The sequence below is a fragment of the Mya arenaria genome, chromosome 6 (assembly GCF_026914265.1).
Source record: "Mya arenaria isolate MELC-2E11 chromosome 6, ASM2691426v1".
Lineage (NCBI taxonomy): Eukaryota > Metazoa > Mollusca > Bivalvia > Myida > Myidae > Mya > Mya arenaria.
In genome coordinates, this window is record NC_069127.1 from 30,718,225 (window position 1) to 30,738,634 (window position 20,410).

General features: G+C 34.8%; 1 long non-coding RNA gene across 1 annotated transcript; it reads left to right on the plus strand.

The window, feature by feature from the left end:
* Nucleotides 1-16,575: 16,575 nt before the first annotated feature.
* Nucleotides 16,576-20,410, plus strand: LOC128238748 (uncharacterized). The gene is made up of 4 exons (XR_008261763.1): nt 16,576-16,678; nt 17,165-17,325; nt 17,561-17,704; nt 18,150-20,410. It is a non-coding gene; the product is annotated as an uncharacterized LOC128238748 (long non-coding RNA).

Genomic DNA, 20,410 nt, shown 5'->3' on the forward strand with positions numbered 1-20,410 from the left:
GACCTAGATATTTCACCAACAAACACTTTCATGAAGTTTGGTGGAAATTGGATGAGAAATGTTCAAGTTAGAGAGCGGACAACATTGTGGAGCCGCCCGCCCGCCGCCCGCCCGCCATGGGTGTTCCCATAATACGGCCATCGTAAGATGGGCGTATAAAAAGGTATTCAAATAGTTTCGGCCAAGGACTATGCACCGGTTCACCAAATAGTTGTAGGCAAACAATAACAATATAATACAAACTGATAAGCTTTGGCTATGTATAAAAAAATGCATACATATAATGGTATATTTTGATGGGCAACATACAGACAAAAAAAGAATTCAAACATTGACCGTAAAGCTTAAATTATACATGTACCTCTAACTGTTTATTAAATCAAATCGCATCAAGACGTCTTTAAAAAAGACGGAAAATACTAAAAAAGCATCCTCTTATACTTGATGCGGACCAAATTTTTTTTATGTATTATGGACAGACGAATGCACTTAGAATAAGACAAACATGCCTTTTTACTGAAATGCTATTGATACAAAAAATACTAAAATGAACCAATATAATATATTAAAGTTTAACCAAGACCGAATTCTGACTATCGTTTGAAGTACGTGATGTAGTGCGTTATGTGCAAAGGCGCAAACATTTGCTCCAAAATGGGGAGATCACATAATATTCTCTTGAAATTTGGTAGGTCGGTAGGTTTCGGTGTCCTTGATCCTAAATCATTGCCTAACCACAGTTTGGTTCATTTATATATATTATGTTTGGGTCAACTTTGATGGACTCATTGTCATTAGAACATAAACCATATGATCAAGGGAGTGCAAAACTGCTTTGAACATGTTTTAAGGTCAATATATTACTTGACCTGATCTGTGACCCTGACCAACTTCCAGGACTTCAGCTCAGTTGTATTTTTTTTCCTTTTACTCCACCTTCCAAGAGCATGCTTTTGTCCCAAGAACTCGGCTTCATTTGAGGTCAGTTTACTTTAAAATTATTTATTGTCAAAATTAAAGCAATCTTGGTTCTAAAAGTTGCGGACGGACGGACGGACAGTCTTGATTATATATGGTGGTCTCGGAGTCAGCCCCTCCCATATATAAAGAAACGTTCTATTTATACAAAATTAATACATTAATTACGATTTCCAATGCTATTCATTTAGGTAGTAACATCAAAAGTTATTATACTAGTTGTACATAAAAAGTTATTACACTAGTTGTACATAAAAAGAAGATAATCAGTATGACATTTCATGATTGTGACATCATTTATACCATATACATAAGTACAGAAATCTGTATAAAAACATGGTGGAACTAATCCTGCTTAAGATAACCTTTTATTATTTTATACATTATCAACATGACTTTTATAGGGTATTTTGTACTTAAATGTTTGTCCCATGTGAACCGGCTCCAAAATGATGTCAAGATAAATATAAAAAATTCCTGATTCAACATTTCAAAAAGAAAGAGTTATTATTTCAAAAAGCTTGCCAGAGATAAACATGACCAAAAATAAAGCTGACATTGAAGTTTTGTATTTACTACTTCTTGTTTAATTTTTGAAAGGAAATTTTTGAAGTTTGTCCATTCGCATTATCAAGTGGTAAACACAACTGGTTAATTTTGTAAAAAAATACATTGAGTTACATTTTAAGATAAATTGCTTTGCATGCAAAAATAGGAATTGTATTTGTATCCAACACAATTTCATGATTGCTCCACAGTTGAACACCGCATGAGGGCATGTAAGTAGTAGCCTTAATTGATCCTCAGCAAAATTTGACTAAAATATATTTAAACATACAATCTATTCAGGGCAATACAAACTTTTTTATCAGGACAGATAGCTCTTGTTTTCAACAGTAGGTTTTCATTAAACAAGTCCTGAGCTTGGTCATTTAAGTTTTGCCATATTACTTTTGGAACATCAGCTTCATTGGTTTCAATATCACACTTTTTGTATGAAAAAGGTGTATTTTCAACAGTAGGTTTTCATGATACAAGTCCTGAGCTTGGTCTATCATCCAAGTTTTTTCCACCTTGCCACTGAAAAATCAGTTTCATTGCAACTTTAGTATGAAAAAGAAAGGAATAGTTTCAATGTTGAACACTAGACCTCCTTCATTCTACAATACTCAAACTCACTAACATTATCCTTCCTTCCATCTGTAGGCTGTGTGTGTGTTAAGAATTTGATATAAATTTACAGATAAAAGTAATAATTTGTCCAAATCCAGCTGTTGTTTAATCGATGCAGATAGATAACCATTGATGTTGGGAGTAAATATTAACCCCTTCCAAAATGGTCACTACCAACACCAACACTATTACAATGGACATTTTATTCTCCCAGGTCACTTCCAACACCGACATGTTCTTCTCCCAGGTCTGTTCCAACACTGACATGTTCTACTCCCAGGTCACTTCCAACACTGACATGTTCTTCTCCCAGGTCACTACCAACACAGACATGTTCGTCTCCCAGGTCACTTCCAACACTGACATGTTCTACTCCCAGGTCACTTCCAACACCGACATGTTCTTCTCCCAGGTCACTTCCAACACCGACATGTTCTTCTCCCAGGTCACTACCAACCCTGACATGTTCTACTCCCAGGTCACTTCCAACACTGACATGTTCTTCTCCCAGGTCACTACCAACACTGACATGTTCTACTCCCAGGTCACTTCCAACACTGACATGTTCTTCTCCCAGGTCACTTCCAACACTGACATGTTCTACTCCCAGGTCACTTCCAACACTGACATGTTCTTCTCCCAGGTCACCAACAAAGACATGTTCTTCTCCCAGGTCACTGTCAACACTGACATGTTCTTCACCCAGGTCACTTCCAACACTGAAATGTTCTTCTCCCAGGTCACCAACAAAGACATGTTCTACTCCCAGGTCAGTTCCAACACTGACATGTTCTACTCCCAGGTCAGTTCCAACACTGACATGTTCTACTCCAAGGTCACTTCCAATACAACATGTTCTACTCCCAGGTCACTTCCAACACCGACATGTTCTACTCCCATGTCACATCAAACACCTACATGTTCTACTCCCAGGTCACTTTCAATACAACATGTTCTACTCCCAGGTCACTTCCAAGTTCCAACACCGACATGTTCTCTCCCAGGTCAGTTCCAACACTGACATGTTCTTCTCCCAGGTCACTACCAACAAAGACATGTTTGTCTCCCAGGTCACCTCCAACACTGACATGTTCTTCTCCCAGGTCACTTCCAACACCTACATTTTCTCTCCCACGTCACTTTCAACACCAACATGTTCTTCTCCCAGGTCACTTCCAACACCAACATGTTCTTCTCCCAGGTCAAGCCCAAATGATCCATCAAGATGAACGATTTAGCATATTCCTCACCATCAGGAGACTTCTCTTCCTTTAAACGTGGAAGGTCTGCTTCATTTACAATGCATTTTTTTCTCTATGTTTAATAGTAGACAGCATTTCAATATTCCATGCAGAACAAATTCTCAAATAAGAAATACATGAATATCAACATTTTCATATCTAACCAGTTGAATAAGTAGGCCAGCTTATTGATAAATTTAGTGACCGTTACAAATTAAGTAAAATCAGAACTCAACTAGAGATTGCTTTTTAAAAAATCAAAAAAAATCAACAATGGATGTGAAATTTGTACTTTTGGACTGGAGACAAACTAACAGTGACCTTGAAGTTTGGCCTATTCGCCCATATGCAGAGTGAACATCTACTGCATAAAAGATCAGGGATATTAAGTTGTTATTCACTTAAAGATTACTGTGACCTAACTTACTGATTTTAAAATCAATAGAGGTCATCTAAGTATGAAGTTCCTGGGCCCAAGCTTATTTTAGCTATTGAGTGGAAAGGAAGAGTGACGGACAGGGCAAAAAATGTCTCCCTATGTATGAGGGAGACATAATAACATTTCAGAGTAAATAAAAAAATCATATGCTGTACATATGCATACAATCCCTACAGCATGTTTGTTGTGTTCTGACCCAAATGGAAGTGTGAATATGATTCCCTTCTTGGGTACAGAAGAGTCATCCCAGATCTACGGCCTTTCGGAGGAGCTTTGCATGCCTTTCCTTCATACCTCTTTCTTCACCACTGGTCTTAAAAACAAACAGCAATAAGTTTTACATTATTCATTAGCTAAAGACAGCTACTGATGAAAAATTTAACAGGGACAAATTTGAAGCATTTAATAAAAAATGAGGTAACCATGAAAATATAAGCTTTGCTTTAATAAAAGATACATTTTGTATAGATCAGATATGGACCACGATAAATTTCTCTTTAAAAAAGTGAATCATATTCAGATTATTTAAACAAGAGCTGCCACAGTAGATCATGTAAAATATGCCACATTCAAGCTATCATAAACTTTAAGCATATGCCATTGCCCTAAGGACAAGGGTGGAGGAGTGATATAGTAAGCGGTATGGACTTGGGTCTTGCATCTGAAAAGTCATCATTATGTGCCGTACACATGTGCCAATAACAAGTACCGGTATAATGTTGCCATTAAGAAAATGCTGAATTATGAGAGCCATTTAATTCATAAATACACAGGTTTTTACCTCGAAGCTTTCAAACAGAAACATCTTTACATCTCTGTCAACTTTCACATGACAATCCAGTTTTAGGGTTGGCTTGGCAAGGAATCTTTTGCTGCCTTTCATGAAGGATGCATATGATTCTTGTTCTGTCTGGGTAAAGCAAAGATTATCCTCATTCAGATAACAGTATTCATAAATAGGAATGAGAAATGATCAAGTACTGTAAAAAAAAAAAAAACTATTGTTTAATCATGGTATTCTTAATGACACTGTAACTGAAATGCCCCAAGTTCTCCTCAAATCATGCCTGACTTTTCTGAAACATTTGACTGTAAGGATTTGCAAAATTTTGGTGAAACATACATGGATCACTGTAAAATAAGATTTCATTCAAAACCATAACAAGGCAAAATTTGCATTATATGCAAGAGAACGTTACCTAACTTGATTGGGAACACTTGTCTGAAGTATCTACGCAATACATCAATCAGTTGCTGAAATATTGAAATATATTTGCTCATATTTGCTTACATGTCATGCCAAAACGTAACCAATATTTCTACTGGTAAGTCAAATAATAATGGGCCATAATTTGCATTATATGCAAGATACATTTTTTCTTGCATACCGGACGTGTGTTTCCGGTCATGTGACCAGTGCTGGAAAAACCCATCTTACACCCCCCATGTAAGATGACTCACGCCAAACAACACGCCACTTCTTATTTCTTTTATCTTATAGTTTATAAAAAGTATATTATGCCATTTCAATTAACTAAAGCGCAATCAAATATAAATGTATGCAAGACTTTTAATTAAAATTGAAAATAAATAATCGTAAAAAACGTGATTTTTAGTGATTTAAAATTTCTGATTATGACGTCAGTAAACAACGTCGCAAGCGCTTTTTGGTGAAATGTACAACAGTTCATTTTCTACGTCATTTTTTCCACAAAGTGATATTTATAGATCTGCAAGAAAAAATATCAATCATGTGTTTCTGGTACGGACAAAAAATTCCGACACTTGGGCACGCTGCGAGGTCTGTAACTCAACAAGCCTTGTTACCGGCTTACACGCATGCCCTCTGGTCGGATTTTTCTATCCGTACTGGAAACACATGATAGATACTTATAATCTTTAAACTTAATAAACTATAAACTAAGACAAGTATGCACTTGGATGGTTGAGAAAATTTGTCAAAAGTATTTAATACATCAAGTTGTTACTGAAATATTGACTAAAATGTGCTTACATACAAAACCTTAACCAGAATTTCTATGTCAAATAATGGGCCATCATTTGCATTAAATGCAGGATAGAGTTACCTTACTTGATCGTCTAAGTAAAGTTTCAATGCAATACATCAATTAAGCCATGAGATATTGAAGTATAATTGGTATGTGCTTACATGCAAAAGCTTAACCATAATTTGAAGTTGAATAAAAAGGGGGCAAACTTTGCAGATATGCAAGCCAGAGTTATTTTTCTTGATTAATTAAGTAGGTTGGATGGTTGGGAATAATGTCAATGCAGTAAATGAAACATTTGATGAGATATTGACTAAAATGTGTGAATATATATGCAAAACTTTAAACTAACTGTGACGTTGATGCCTGGGAGAGCAGTATTAAGCTCTCCTTATTTATTTAACACTCAGGCTAAAAAGGACAAATGAAAAGCAAGTAAAATAATTTTACTTTATAATAATTTCTGTTCAATTCTTACATATTAAGGCCTTATACATTGTGGAAGATAGGTAATAGTCATTTGACCTTTGATAGCTCAGTCCCTAACACTGCTGACTGCAAAACCACTAAGAAATATGCAAAGTAGGTTTGAATCTCACTATTGTTAATACCATTTACCTACAAAAATATCAAATGCAGTCAGTGGTGACTGACTGTATTTTTATGCACAAAAAGTTATATTACCATCATGTTTTCTGTTTCTGATTTTCTTCCTGCATGATGTTCCTTGCAACAGGTGGTAAATTAACTTCTTCTTGCCAATTAGAACTCAGAGTGTTTTCCTTTCCACATTACCTGAAAAGATTTCAATGAAATAATTATATCTGTTTTAAATCAGTATTATAATGCATGCAAGTACAGCTAAAATTATTTCAGCTATTTCCCAGACCTTACAACATAATACCCTAAACAATTCATGCAAGTACTACTAAAATTATTCCAAACTACTTTCCAGACCTCAGAACGAAATACCCTCGAAAATGCATGCAAGTACAACTAAAATTATTCTGGGCTATTTTCCAGACCTCAGAATGTAATACCTTAATAATGCATGCAAGTACCACTAAAATTCTTCCGGGCTATTTTCCAGACCTCAGAACATAATACCCTTCATAATGCATGTAGCAACGACTAGAAATCTTTTGGGCTATTTTCCAGACCTCAGAACATAATACCCTTCATAATGCATGTAACAACGACAAGAAATCTTTTGGGCTATTTTCAAGACCTAAAAACATAACACTCGTTGTAAGGCATGCAAGTATGTACAATAGCAGGTATTGTACTGGGCTACAATAATGCATGTTTATTGTCACATTAGAACATCAGGTTTTGTATCAAATGCATTGTTTTTTCATCATATGTATTATAAATTTAAACAACATTAAGTCGAATCTTGCTCTTCAGTCTTGGCGTTCATATTTATATTGACAGATTATGGATGAAGTTACAAATTACTGAAACAGATTACGAACTTATCACATTTACTGAAGTATTTCGTGTTAGGCTAGGCAGCAAACCATGTCTCATTTTGTAGCTAATGATCTTTATTCTAGAATTACTTATAGATCCTTTTAACTAGCGATGAACTTTCGTACTGAGGCCATTTTGATTCAGTGATGTAATCCAATGACCTTTCGGTGTTTATCGGTTTTATTAACAGTTTTGTTGGTGTCAGTGCTGAATAAACATTAGGGTATTGGTTTTAAAACTATTGACAGACATGTGGTGGTAAAAACTGTTTGTCAAACAGTCATTCAACACTTCCAATGAATGTCTGGTGGGGCTACTTACACTAGGCTGTTGTAAGGCATCAACAGGATTTTTCAGTACATGGTGTATGGCAGTAAACTTCTTCTGGTTGTAAATCTGATGAAAAAACTCTCCCGTCAAGCTGGCCTGAAAATGGAATAATATCGGACGTATAACATTAATAGAAAGATCTTAATTAAGTAAATTAACAGTTATGTGTTATTTAGAGTATTTTTAACAGTTGTACGATTTAGTTATATTAACAAACTATGATTGAAGGCTTTCATTGCTAAATAGAAAGAAAAATTTTTTTACAGTGAATTTGTTCAAGTGGTCATAGTTTTGCAATAAAATGAATATTTTGTATAAAATGAAATATCTTAACGAATGGGAAACATTGTCATGAGTTTTCACATAGAATTATAAATATTTGTTACCTGTTTACATTGGAAACATATTCCCCCCAGAGGACTGGTTCTGCGTCACAGAAGGAGAGCAAACCAGTCAGCAACAAAAAAAGCTGTCGAAGTCAAATAAGGGCTATTCCGTTTAAACATATAACCCCCGGGGGGAAGGAACTTTTAAAATATACCACCCCCCTACAGAAGCAAATTTACCCTTTCGGGGTCCAAATTAGCGAAAAAAGACACCAAACCATATACTATTTAAATAATTGCCTTCCCCCCCGTGGGTTATATGTTTTACTGGAATAGCCCTAAGGCATAAATTCTATTCATGACAGAATATTCATTACAGAATTTATTAACATTCTAAGCATTCAAAACATGTAAAGTAAAAAAAAAATGAAACAGAAAAATCTTAAAATAATTCATTCATAGATTGCTTATTGTAGTTACTGAAAAGAAGAAAATGCATGCCTATAACAGTAAAAACAGGTTAAACTAGAACGCATTTGCATGCCAACAGCTATTAAAACAGCAATCATCAGGGAAATACGATGTTCTATTATCAATAATTCTAAAGACAAACAAAGAAACGAACATAATTTTTTTACACAATTATAATTATACAACCAGAAATTGCATATATATGGATCAAGTTAGACAAAGCCTTAGGAGAACAAGAATCCCTTGCTTGTCAATCGACTAACAATTGAGTCCTTGAAGTCTAGAAATGTTAGGCTATGAGAACATCCAGGAATGGAAACATGTAGGATAGGATTCAAATTGAGTTATTCAAAGTAAACACCGTAACAATCACCTGTTTTTAGATTTAGTTCAGTATATGAATGTCCTTTGCCTGCTGTTTCAAGATTTAATGCACTGTTTATGTCAGCCAGTCCTACCTGTTCAGATGAGTATTCTTGGAAGGCGGATAGCTCAGAAGTGCTGGCTAATTCTCGTTCCCTGGTAGTAAACTCTGGGCCTGAGCGAGAATCGTCAGAATCAGGCAACTTCAAGTGAAGCCGTGGATTGCCAGAGTATCCTGGACCCTGAAATACATTTTCAACACCATTTTAAGACAATAGAGCAAATCATTCAAAAGGTAGTAAAAATTGCAGATAATAAGCTATTCTTGCATACCAGACGTGTGTTTCGGATCATGTTTCCAGTACTCGAATAACCTTTCTTACACCCCACATGTAAGATGGGTCACACACAAGAACTCGCCACTTCTTATTTCCTTTATTGTATGGTAAAAATGAAAAGTATATAATGCTATTTCAATAAAGCGCAATCAAATATATAGGTAGGTAAGACTTTCAAATAAAATTGAAAATAAATAATCGTAAAAAAGTGATTTTAAGTGGAATTTTTTTACCTCAATTGTGATATAAAATTACTGAGCTTTCGTTATGACGTTAGTAAACATTGCTGCACGCCCTATTAGTGAATGTACAAAAGTGTTGTTTTCTACCTCAGTTTTTGGTAATTGGTAATTTTAGATAATTATATGCAAGAAAATATATAACTCATGTTTTAACGGTATGGATGGAAAAATCCAACCTGTGGGAATACGCTTAAGGCGGTAAGACTTAGGCTTGCTGAGTTATCGGCCACACAGCATGCCCAAGGGTCTGATTTATATCCATACCGGAAATACAGGAGTGATATTTTTTTTATACTTACTTTTTTCATGTATACTTAAATATATTGAAAAGCACATAAGGTTAAATGTACCAATTTGTGGTTGTCACTAAATAGTAACTGCGGGGCCAGGGTCCCATCAGAGTCTGCAATCATTCAAAGAGAAATAAAACAGTATTTCATAACTGTTTGACATTGTTGAATTTAATAATACTAATTTTACGATTGTGAAACAATTTCTTAAACAATTATATTAAAGGTCTTTTTTACATGATGTTTAACAAGAGTGGCTTTCTAAAATTGGGAAACTGTAAGAACCCAGAATAAACTCGCTTGTCAGGCTTTTCGACCACGAACCAAACTCTCATGCAACCTGACCGGGATACTGGACATAATAAATATTGCTTACACAAGTGCTTTCATTTATGTTTGTTATTTAATACAGATCAATCAAGAGACACAAGACTTATAATTATATAATTAATACAATGTAACAGTGAAATGAGGTCTTTCCCAACATATATAATATGTTCAAAATGCATGAATCTCATGAAATCATAAAATATATTTCATTAGACTACCACTAAACAGGTGTTGCTGCCTTCCTCATCACCCATGATGGCAAAAATCTGAAGAAAACGTAAAACATAGTTTAATTTTCATCTTTTTGAAAAGCAAAACAACATTGAAATAAATTTGGCCAATAGCATTTATGTTGTAAGCAACAGACTACAGTCATTTGTGTAATAAGGAATAGTGTCGTGTGAATGCGGTGGTTTTGTCTTCGCGCAAAATAAAGTGGGGAAATTGCCTTACCTAGAGGCTACGTTGGTTGCAGTGATATTTGGCGGGGATTTGACCATCAGTTTGTCCCAGCAGGACAGAGATTTTACCCAGGGATGGCTGGACTAAAAGTTAAAGTCCCCGCTATTTTGCTGGACCTGGGGGGCCGTTGTTACAATTGACTGGTGCATAACACATTTGACTGTCAATCCAGGGGTCGCAGGTTCAATTCCCCGTCACATCACTAAAAAAACTAATCATCTTCCGGGAGGGATGTTAAATAGGGGTCCCATGTGACAGTGCTATACACAGGTGCATGTTAAACTTAAAGAACCAGGGTAGCTCTAACCAGGGTTACATTCATGTATCTGCATACGGAATATGGTTACATGAAGGAAAATTTATGAACAAAACATGTACGAATCAGAGCGATGACAAAATAATCGTTTTATTCGAATAAAAACGTTAAATCAACTATTGCATCTTACAAATCAGATAATAAGCATAAGGAATGGCGACCTCATTACTCCCTGTTCCGGGGTAGTCCAAATAATTGTACATTGACGGTTTGTTTTTACGATTTTTTTATGGCGAAACTTTAGGGATTGGAAGAATTCCGTATAAAACATTTGAGACCAAGTTCCGGGGTCGAGACGGTCACAACAAAAAATGAAAAAATAGAACACGGTTAGGTACGTTGTCAGTTTAAAAAAACTATTTTAAGCTAATGCCATAACAATTCAGTATTCATCCGCATATTTATGCAAATTATTTTGCGGGAAACCCTTGGAATTTCCAATAGGCTCATTGAAATTACTTTTACACCACTCATTTCTGGGGTCAGTTTTTAATCAAAACACCCGTAGTGCACATTCGGAAACCCTCGGCTAATTTCTATCGAATACAACCTCGGATGTATATAGTCCATATAAACAGCCGCTTTAGAGTCTTTGACGATTTTTGTTTTGCAGCCTTTTCGTTTAGGGAACATAATGAATATCTAAATGTTGAAAAATAGTTCTCTGTACGCGCATTATTGGTGCTAGGATGTATATGGACGGTTTACAATGTTTGAAATCTTTACACTTTAACTGCGCTGAAAATAGATCGCGTATCAATTTCAATTCAGTGGTGAAACTTCATGATGTAACTCTTGGGAATCTTAATCATGTTTACACAATTTAAACTTAGACCACAACAAATTGATCATTTGTTCTATGGATTTTGCCCCAAAAAAGTAGAAGCGAGTTGAAAAAATACAACAAACTTTTTTTTTTAATTTTAGGCAAATCACAGGCGAGCGCAAAGCAAAAATAAAAAAATAAATAAAAAAGTTTATATCTTACCAAATTTACCATGTACAATTATGTAAAGAAATGCTTTTTGGTTGTCCGGTTAGCGCACTTGCTTCTCACCAAGGCGACCCGGGTTTGATTCCCGGCCTGAGCGCATGTGAGTTTGGTTAGTGGTCACCAAGCCGGACAAGTGGGTTTTCTCCGGGTACTCCGGTTTCCCCCACAACACAAGACCACACTCTCGCGCAACATCGTGCCAACGAGAGTGATTAATATAAGTTGTAATAACTTGTTTCACAATCGTTGTAAAATTAAATAAAGTTTAAACTAAGAAATGCTTTTTAATTGCAAACATAGGTTCTCAGTTATAAATGAAAAGTTTTTGATTGTATCAAATGAAAATCTGTCTCAATATTTAACAAATGGGAATGAGATCCAGTGCTTTACTATGAACTTCAATTTAAACATGGATATATTTTTTAGACAACATTCCTCATAGTAACATGCAATAGTTCGAAGACCAAAAAGAAAACTATTGTATTCATTCTGTAACTTACTACCACAAAAAACATTTTAGACTAGTACGAGTTATTCATCATTTGAGCTGTTCCAAATATTGGGTAAGGTCTAAATTTGAACTTCTTGAAGCGCATGATAAAATTGTAGTGACTTGGACATTGCAGAAGATCGAAAATATAAATAACACAGAGAACATTTCTAAAAAAGACACTGTGGATTAAATTGATGGACAACATAATTGAAGCAGAATCAAACAAATCTGCAAATGTGGCACTGTTCATTATATTAGAGCAGGTGGTGGAATAAAGATGTTTCTTTCATGCTTTACGATGAAATATGGGGTTTTAACAGTGAAATAACAACAGTGAAAATATCAAATTGATATTTTCACTGCAAAATAAGGAGTGAAAATATCAATTTTCAGAACTACTTTTAAAATCCTTTGTTGCTACTTGCCTTGGTCAAAACAGGACACTGGACTTCAGTAAATTATGTCAAAAAAAGGTTAAAAAAAAATAAAGAAATATTTTATAAATTTAAATAAATATATAAATGGAAATTAACAACTTACCGTTTATTACCGGTTATCCCGTTTATCAAACATTTTACTGATCTTTGAAGCTGAATGTTCGAACATTTGCTTTCATTCCAAACAAATTACAGACAAAAACAACTGTTCGAACATAAATAAAATTTTATAGCATCGATCAAATGTATTTTGAACTGTTAACCGTTGTAGTACGTAAAATGAGCTTCCTGGAGAATTCACACAACAATTTACAGATAGATCCGATATTTTTTACCCCAACCACATCTCAAAATGTGTCAACAAACTAGCGTGGCATTTACTCTTCTGGAAAACAAACATTTTAAAGCGAAACAAACTGGTCTCTGACAGTAAGATGACTGTATATTAACTTACTATAAAAACACGCGTACATGCAGTCTTAAACTAAGAAGAATGGTTAAAATCCAATGAGTATCCACATTTGTTTTGCTAACACATTTGACCTTCCAAATTTTTATTCTATAAATAGCGGCGTAGTAATTTGGTTAAAATAAAAAGTGTTTTCATTATTTTTTGGAACATTTGTGCACTAATAATACTTCATATTTTACTGTTTATAAAGCTTTGCAATAAAAAACGAGCGAATATTAAGCTATAAGAATGAATAGCAGAGAACTATTTCTCAGCAAACCGAAAGTAAAAAAGTTGACAGCTATAATTATGCATGAGGGGCGCCCCACGGGTAGCGGCGTAAAGCCCACCCTTTTCAAAAAAAGGGGTAATTCAGAAATAAATAAAAAAAACAAATAAAACTCCGAAAATAAGCATAAAAGAAACAGAAAATTTGTTTATTTCAGTGTAAGATCGTATTTTATTTAACTCGTGATCATAAAAAAACTACATTTTCACTCGTGGCTTCGCCACTCGTGAAAATATGTTTTTCTATGACACTCGTGAAATAAAATACGATCTTACACTGAAATAAACAAATATCCTCTATTTCCTTTCAAGACCTCGCCTTTACCACGAACATATGGTTTATAGGTCTGTGCCTTGAAAAAGAATATCATGACGGCCTTGATAGCTTCACAATTAGAAACCAAAAAGTTATACAATTGACTGGTGCATTATACAGACTGTTTGTCAGTGTTTCTAATGAATTTACAACTCCTACTATTTTTAACTGTTTATGAGAATTATGAGTATATGAAAACTGAGAAATGCATTTTTGAATTTAAAAAATAACTCACGAAAATATGTTCAATTGTTGTAAGTAGTGTGAAACAACAAAAATGGCTGAGGAGTTCCGAATGATCTCGAAGCTTGCCGGAGATGGCCGAGTTGTTACGATTGCCACCATACCAGGAAAAGTTTACGCGAAGCACTTGACGTGATTCTTGCTTCTAAGTTATTGTCTATCATGAATTATTATTATCTTAAATCGTAAAGTTGAAGTAAAACAATATATTTCTTATTTTATTTACTATCATATATCATAAGCAATACGCACAGTAGTTTTATAACAGTCTATCATGAATTTTTTTTTAACTGTCGATCATGAAAATATTTTTGAAGTCTATCGTTGTTGTTGTTGTTGTTGTTATTGTAGATTCCTCCGCTAGTTGATCGGAGCACCCTATCGGAATAGGTAATGTTGGTTGCTGCTGTTGAAGTTTTCGTTAAGGTCTGGTTGTGTATATTTTAAATTTTTTGTAGTTAAGCTGGGATGTCGGTCATAGAATGTGATAATAATAGAGCCTTGAGGGCATAAGTCATTAAATCACTAAAAAAACTACTGCATCACGAGTATGATAAGATCCGTTACAGTACTAGTCACACTACACTAGCTACGTAAAACTAAAAAACATTGCTTAAAACTGATTAACAGATATGTACACACACGTAGTAACGTTTGACGATATATTTATCGACACATAAGTCTAGAGCCACTACACAGTAACCATATAAGTCTATCCCTCTTGTGGGCATGGTATGGTATAATACTATGGCTAAGTATACGGTAATAAGCCTGATAATATCAGCTGGCAGTAAATAATAATGTTCAGACTAGCAGTTGAGAAATTGAGTGATGAATATAGCAGTTTTCCTGGCGCGAGACAGTTCAACTACGGGGGCTGGCACTGCTGTTTCTTCAGTATAAAGTTCCTAGCAGAATGCAGGTCATACACTAGCTGTCTGCTAATTCTCTCTACTTGCAATAGAGTTTCACTGTTGTTGCCAATAATGTCTCTAATGGTTGGGGCGGAGCAGTCAAGAATACACTGAGTAAGGAGTGTTGGGTTATTTGTAATGGTATCACTAACCTTAATGTTAAGTTAATTTGTCAGGGTATGGGCAAGACGTATAATGTGTTTTTGCCGGGCATGTTGCAGTGATAAGCACTGCGTGAGAAAATGTTCCCTATCTTCAGGGCCAAGGTTGCATAGGGTACAGGTTGGGTTAACCAAGTGTTGATTAAATTTGTGTTTGTTTGCTTGCAAAGTGTACGTGCCAGTGAGTACCCGTGCCTTGACCACAGCCTCTTTGACTTGCCGAGGGTTCGTCTCGATCGAGGACCACAATTGGTGTGGGTTTGAAATTGGGTCTTTTTGTATTGAGTAAAATTTCAGTGAAGATTTGCTTTGTTTATCTTCTTCCCATTGTTCTGCCCAGTAGTTGTTGACTGCTAGATTGATTTTCTCCTTCCATTCATCACGGGTGGGAGGTCTGTCTAGAAGATCATAGGCAGAAGGTAAGTTGTATTTGCTCAGTATGCGACGTATATTCATGAACCAGCTGTGACTATCGGCCTGTTTGATGGCTAATTGTCTCCTGGCAATCTCGTACTCGGCTGTATCTGGGTTTCTTAGGATGTTGCCGAATAGTGTCAGGGCGTTGATGTCTATCCCTTACAGAATGAATGCCTTTTTGTGAACAACTCGCGAACAATTTGTGAATATATTGTGAACACCAGTATTCGCAGGTATCATTCGCAGAATGTTCGCAGCTTATGCGAATAATCAGCGCACACCTAGGACTGCTATTCGCAATAAGTTCACAATAAAATAATAGTTCGCAGAATGTTTACGGTTATAACTTTAAAAATGTTAAAGTTAACATAATGTTCACAATTAGAACATATAAAATGTCAGTTTATCGAACGAAGGGGTTTCAATTCGCAGAATGTTCACATTTAAGTCGCAGAATGTTCACATAAAGAACTTTGTTACTGACTAGGAATAACATTAATGGAAAACACTCTGTTAATTTTCCCTGTTTACAATATGTTCACAATTGTGACTTGTAAAATTCCACTTATCAGTCCCACAAAGATGAACAAATTAAGTTAAACAGTATATGGATTCCACTTTAAATGAGTTTTTATAATGATCGAGGGTGTTAATTTATCCTTGGTTAAAAAGTGAACATACATGTACCTATTGATGATGATCTTCAGACAAATCCTTTCAAAGGAATATTAACTACCAGTATGTAGAAATGAAGAATATCAAACGTTTTGTTTACTTTATTTTTTAAGCATGTTGACAATTCAGAATCAAATCAAATATTCAACAATGTGTCAAAAACATTCATATACATTCAGTACAAAGTCGGCAATTTCAATATGGAGAAAAACGTGTTTGAAGTTTTGTTAATTTATTTCACTGACTTAAATTGTTATAAGTCACCATTTTTTCTTGTTAGATTGATTTAATTAACGTAAAACACATGGTTAAATCGCATCCATAAAATATCCATATTCTCCGACAACGATGTTACCGATAGCGACGAGAAATAATAACAACCTAGTTATCTCCCTTCACCATATACGTAATTTCCGGTTTGTAATTGAAAAACGAGAAATTTTGAAACAATTACGTTTTTTGTCTACATTTACTGCTGTTCGAGGATGCTTCTGTCGAGTTTTGACAGGTAAATATCATTGCAGTTGTATAAATTTAATATTAAGCTTTGTAAGGTTTAAATGATATAGAAAAAGACTAAAATATTCGTTAATATAGTCATAAACCCGGATTAGTAAACAAAGGACTTTCAAGAACAGCATGGTGCTTTTATTTAATTTTCATACAACATTGTCCATAATAATGAGGTCATTTGTATAATGATATAACTTTCTCATCATGATCGAGTCAATTGTTTATGTAGTCAGGGGAGTACTGTGTTCCTGATGGACTTGTCAACGACACTGATATGACATTTTCATCATGATTTGTGTATTATAACTTATGAATGACCTTCATTTACTAGGAACACTCATCCTGACCATGACAACACTGTAGATAATTGTGATCTGTTTATGAGTTTCGAAAACAACAATGATGAAATGACAAAAGATCACAGTGCACTACATAACTGTTACAGTGTATTTATATGCATCATATTGCTATCTTATTTCAGGACAGTATCCATGCTCCCTGTCCGACACCCTCCCATGTTGCAGTTAACATTTCCCTGCCAGTCTTCTTCCCCCATCATGCCCAACCGACTGGTCCAATATTGTTCAAAACTATATGGAAATGCCTCGTCATCGTAGTTTGGAGTATGTACAGAGCACTCAGGTACATTTTAGTTATTTATAACTTAAGTTCACAAATTAATAAACGGCTAATTAAATTATTAACTGACAGTTTTTTTCAAGTAAGGAGAATATTTGTGGTTGCACACATGACAATCATGTGATGCGTAATCAGAAGGCATTTTGTGTTTCCATATTTTATTTTGAAATCATGCAATATTTTAGATTAACAAAATAGCATGTATAAAATAAAGATGTACGTGTATCAAATGTTGCAGGATAACGAGCAGTTTATTTGCTTGATGAGACTGATTTGCCGGGGAAGGGAGCAGACACTGCTGTGAGCATGATGATCACTACTTCAAGTACCATGGTTTGGAGAAGAAAAGCCGAAATTGGCACTTTGGTCTTTGGAAAAGCAGGTAGATAATAAATTTTGCACATTTATCCCTATAGTAGAGTACTTTAATTTTGAAAATACTTACCTAACAGAATTGAGCCCTAGATTTTCAAGAGTATTCACTTAAGATGTTAGCCTTTTAATTGTTGTCAGTTACATGTCAAAAAAATAACCTTGACCATAACTCAATAACTGTTAAAATTGATAAAATGCAACTTTGCATACCTATTGCCAGAGGACGAATGTATATGTGAACTTTCATAAGTATGTTATTTCTATATTACATTTCAAATTTTCAACAATGATCAACAAGAATAAATGCTGTTTTAACTAGTCAAGAAACTCCTCACTTTGTCAAAACACCAGTATGATATCTAAATCTTTATATAAGCTTGTTTTTGTGTGCTTTATTGTGATGTCAAAATATGACTGAACTAGACATAATTTCTATCATTTCATACTTTCAGCAAACAGGCCTGGCTTTGTGCAGTGCAGGTTTGTTGCATCGGATATGGTGTAGTTTACCTTGATGAAAACCAGAGTAGTTGTGTTACCTGAACTCCTTTCCGAAATCTGCATCAAGGGGATGGATCTTGAATAGCAGTGGTATTAACATGACAAGATCAGATAATACAGCAGATTTGACATTTAAAAAGACAGTGTGCCCTTGACAGTCTCAACCAAAGCATTGAACAAACTGTGCAACCTGTTAATTAACTTTTAGAGCTGTTTGTTTGGACTAGTATTTGTCATTCAGAAATAAGTAGTAACATTATTTCTCAGTATGAGAAAACTCCAGGAATTAGAAACTTACTGATATTTACTATAACTATGTAAACAAACCTCTTAGGGGTTTAGCCAGGTTAAAGAAAGACAGGGAGCCACAGAAAAGAGACAGGTTTCCATGTGTCAATAGAACACCCTTCATTTAGCTGTGAAGAATTTTAACATTTTGAATGTTACAGAAAATGTAAGGAACATTGTATAATGTTTAATTGAAGTACTATTAGGTTTCAAGTGCCAAATATGTAAAGCCTGTGTGTATTTATAATCATGTTAATGTAAAGTTGTTATCAAAACAAAATCAATATTTGACTGTCTTAAGCTTTTAATTCTATGAAGGCAGGAGGTTGCCAATCTATTTCTTAGATCTACCTTTTTCATAACTGTGGCCAGGGGTTTGCAGGCCCTTATAACACTTTAAAAAAAACCTGATAAAATTTCAATTTAACTTTGTTAACTTTGATATGGTAATCTAATCTTACTGCAGCTCATTTCTGCAATATTATGACTGAAACTGTATGTTATAACAATAAGTATGGTTACCTGTAAGTTACTTTAAATGGAATTTTTTGACAAGTATATAAGACAAAATTATTGGAAAAAATAAGAAAAAATTGTTTGTTAAAAGGTATAATGCATGTATGTAGACAAAAACAAAATGAATAATTACTTTGTGTTTGAATAAACTGTATAATAATTGTTTTCACTTCTTACATTTGATATATACTCCAAAATGGCAATTTAGGATTTGACTCCAAAAGTTTTGCACACAGTATCACAATATATTTATATATATCACAGGTTATTCACATCTACTGATCTCCAATAGTTCACTTTTATTGTTCGCATATTGTTAACATTTATTGGTTCATAGTTCGCGAATGGTTCACATGTACTATTCGCAAATTGTTTACATGTACTGTTCGCAAATTGTTTACATTTAATATTCGCAAGTTGTTACCATTTAATATTCGCGAATTGTTAACATTTAATATTCGCAAGTTGTTACCATTTAATATTCGCGAGTTGTTAACATTTAATATTCGCAAGTTGTTAACATTTAATGATCTCCATTTGTACAATTTGTTCACAATTTGTTCGCAATTTGAGTTCGCAGATAATCTAATTTGCATGTGAAAAGTGAACATTCTGTGAACATTGTGCGAATGAATTCTTAGAAGAAGATACATGTTCGCAGATAGTTCGCAAAATATTTACATATTATTCACAATAACTGTTCACATTTAATGCATTTTTTCTGTAAGGGATCTGTGTTGAAATAGGTGTCGCACCAATTAATGAATATACGGCAGCGGATGAACAACGGTCCGGCAGGTATTGGATTTGCCTCATTAGCTTCGCCTCATAGCTTGCTAGTTGATTGAGGTCTTTCTGTGTTAAGTGGATTGTCTCTAAGCCATAGATGATTCTGGGTCTGGCAAAAGTGACGTACATGTGTAGGGATATTGTGGGGTTTATGCCATTTCTTCCATGCAGGCCTGCCCCCATCAGCGAATACATTGCTCTCCTTCCAGTGCCAATTCTGCATGTGATATTCTGTTGTTGTTTATGGTGTCGCAGGATACCAAGGTGGGTGGTACTTTCGGTTTCGTGAATAGTACTGTTACCGATGTCCCAATGTTGTGGTTCCCTTTTTTTGTCGGAGTTGTATATGACAATTTCGCTTTTCGTTGTGTTTATGTTGGCCCTATCTTTGCTATTAAACTTGTGGACCAGCTGGAGTGCTGCTGTGAGGTCTGCCGGATTTGTAGAGAGTAGAGCAATGTCGTCTGCAACTGTTGGGGCGCCTGCATATGTAGTGCCAATTTTTGCGCCTATTCATATCATGAAATATATTTCTTAAAAATTTAAAGTTTAAAATATTAGAATATATTTCTTATTTTATATACTATCATCTATCATGAACAATACAGTATTTTTATTA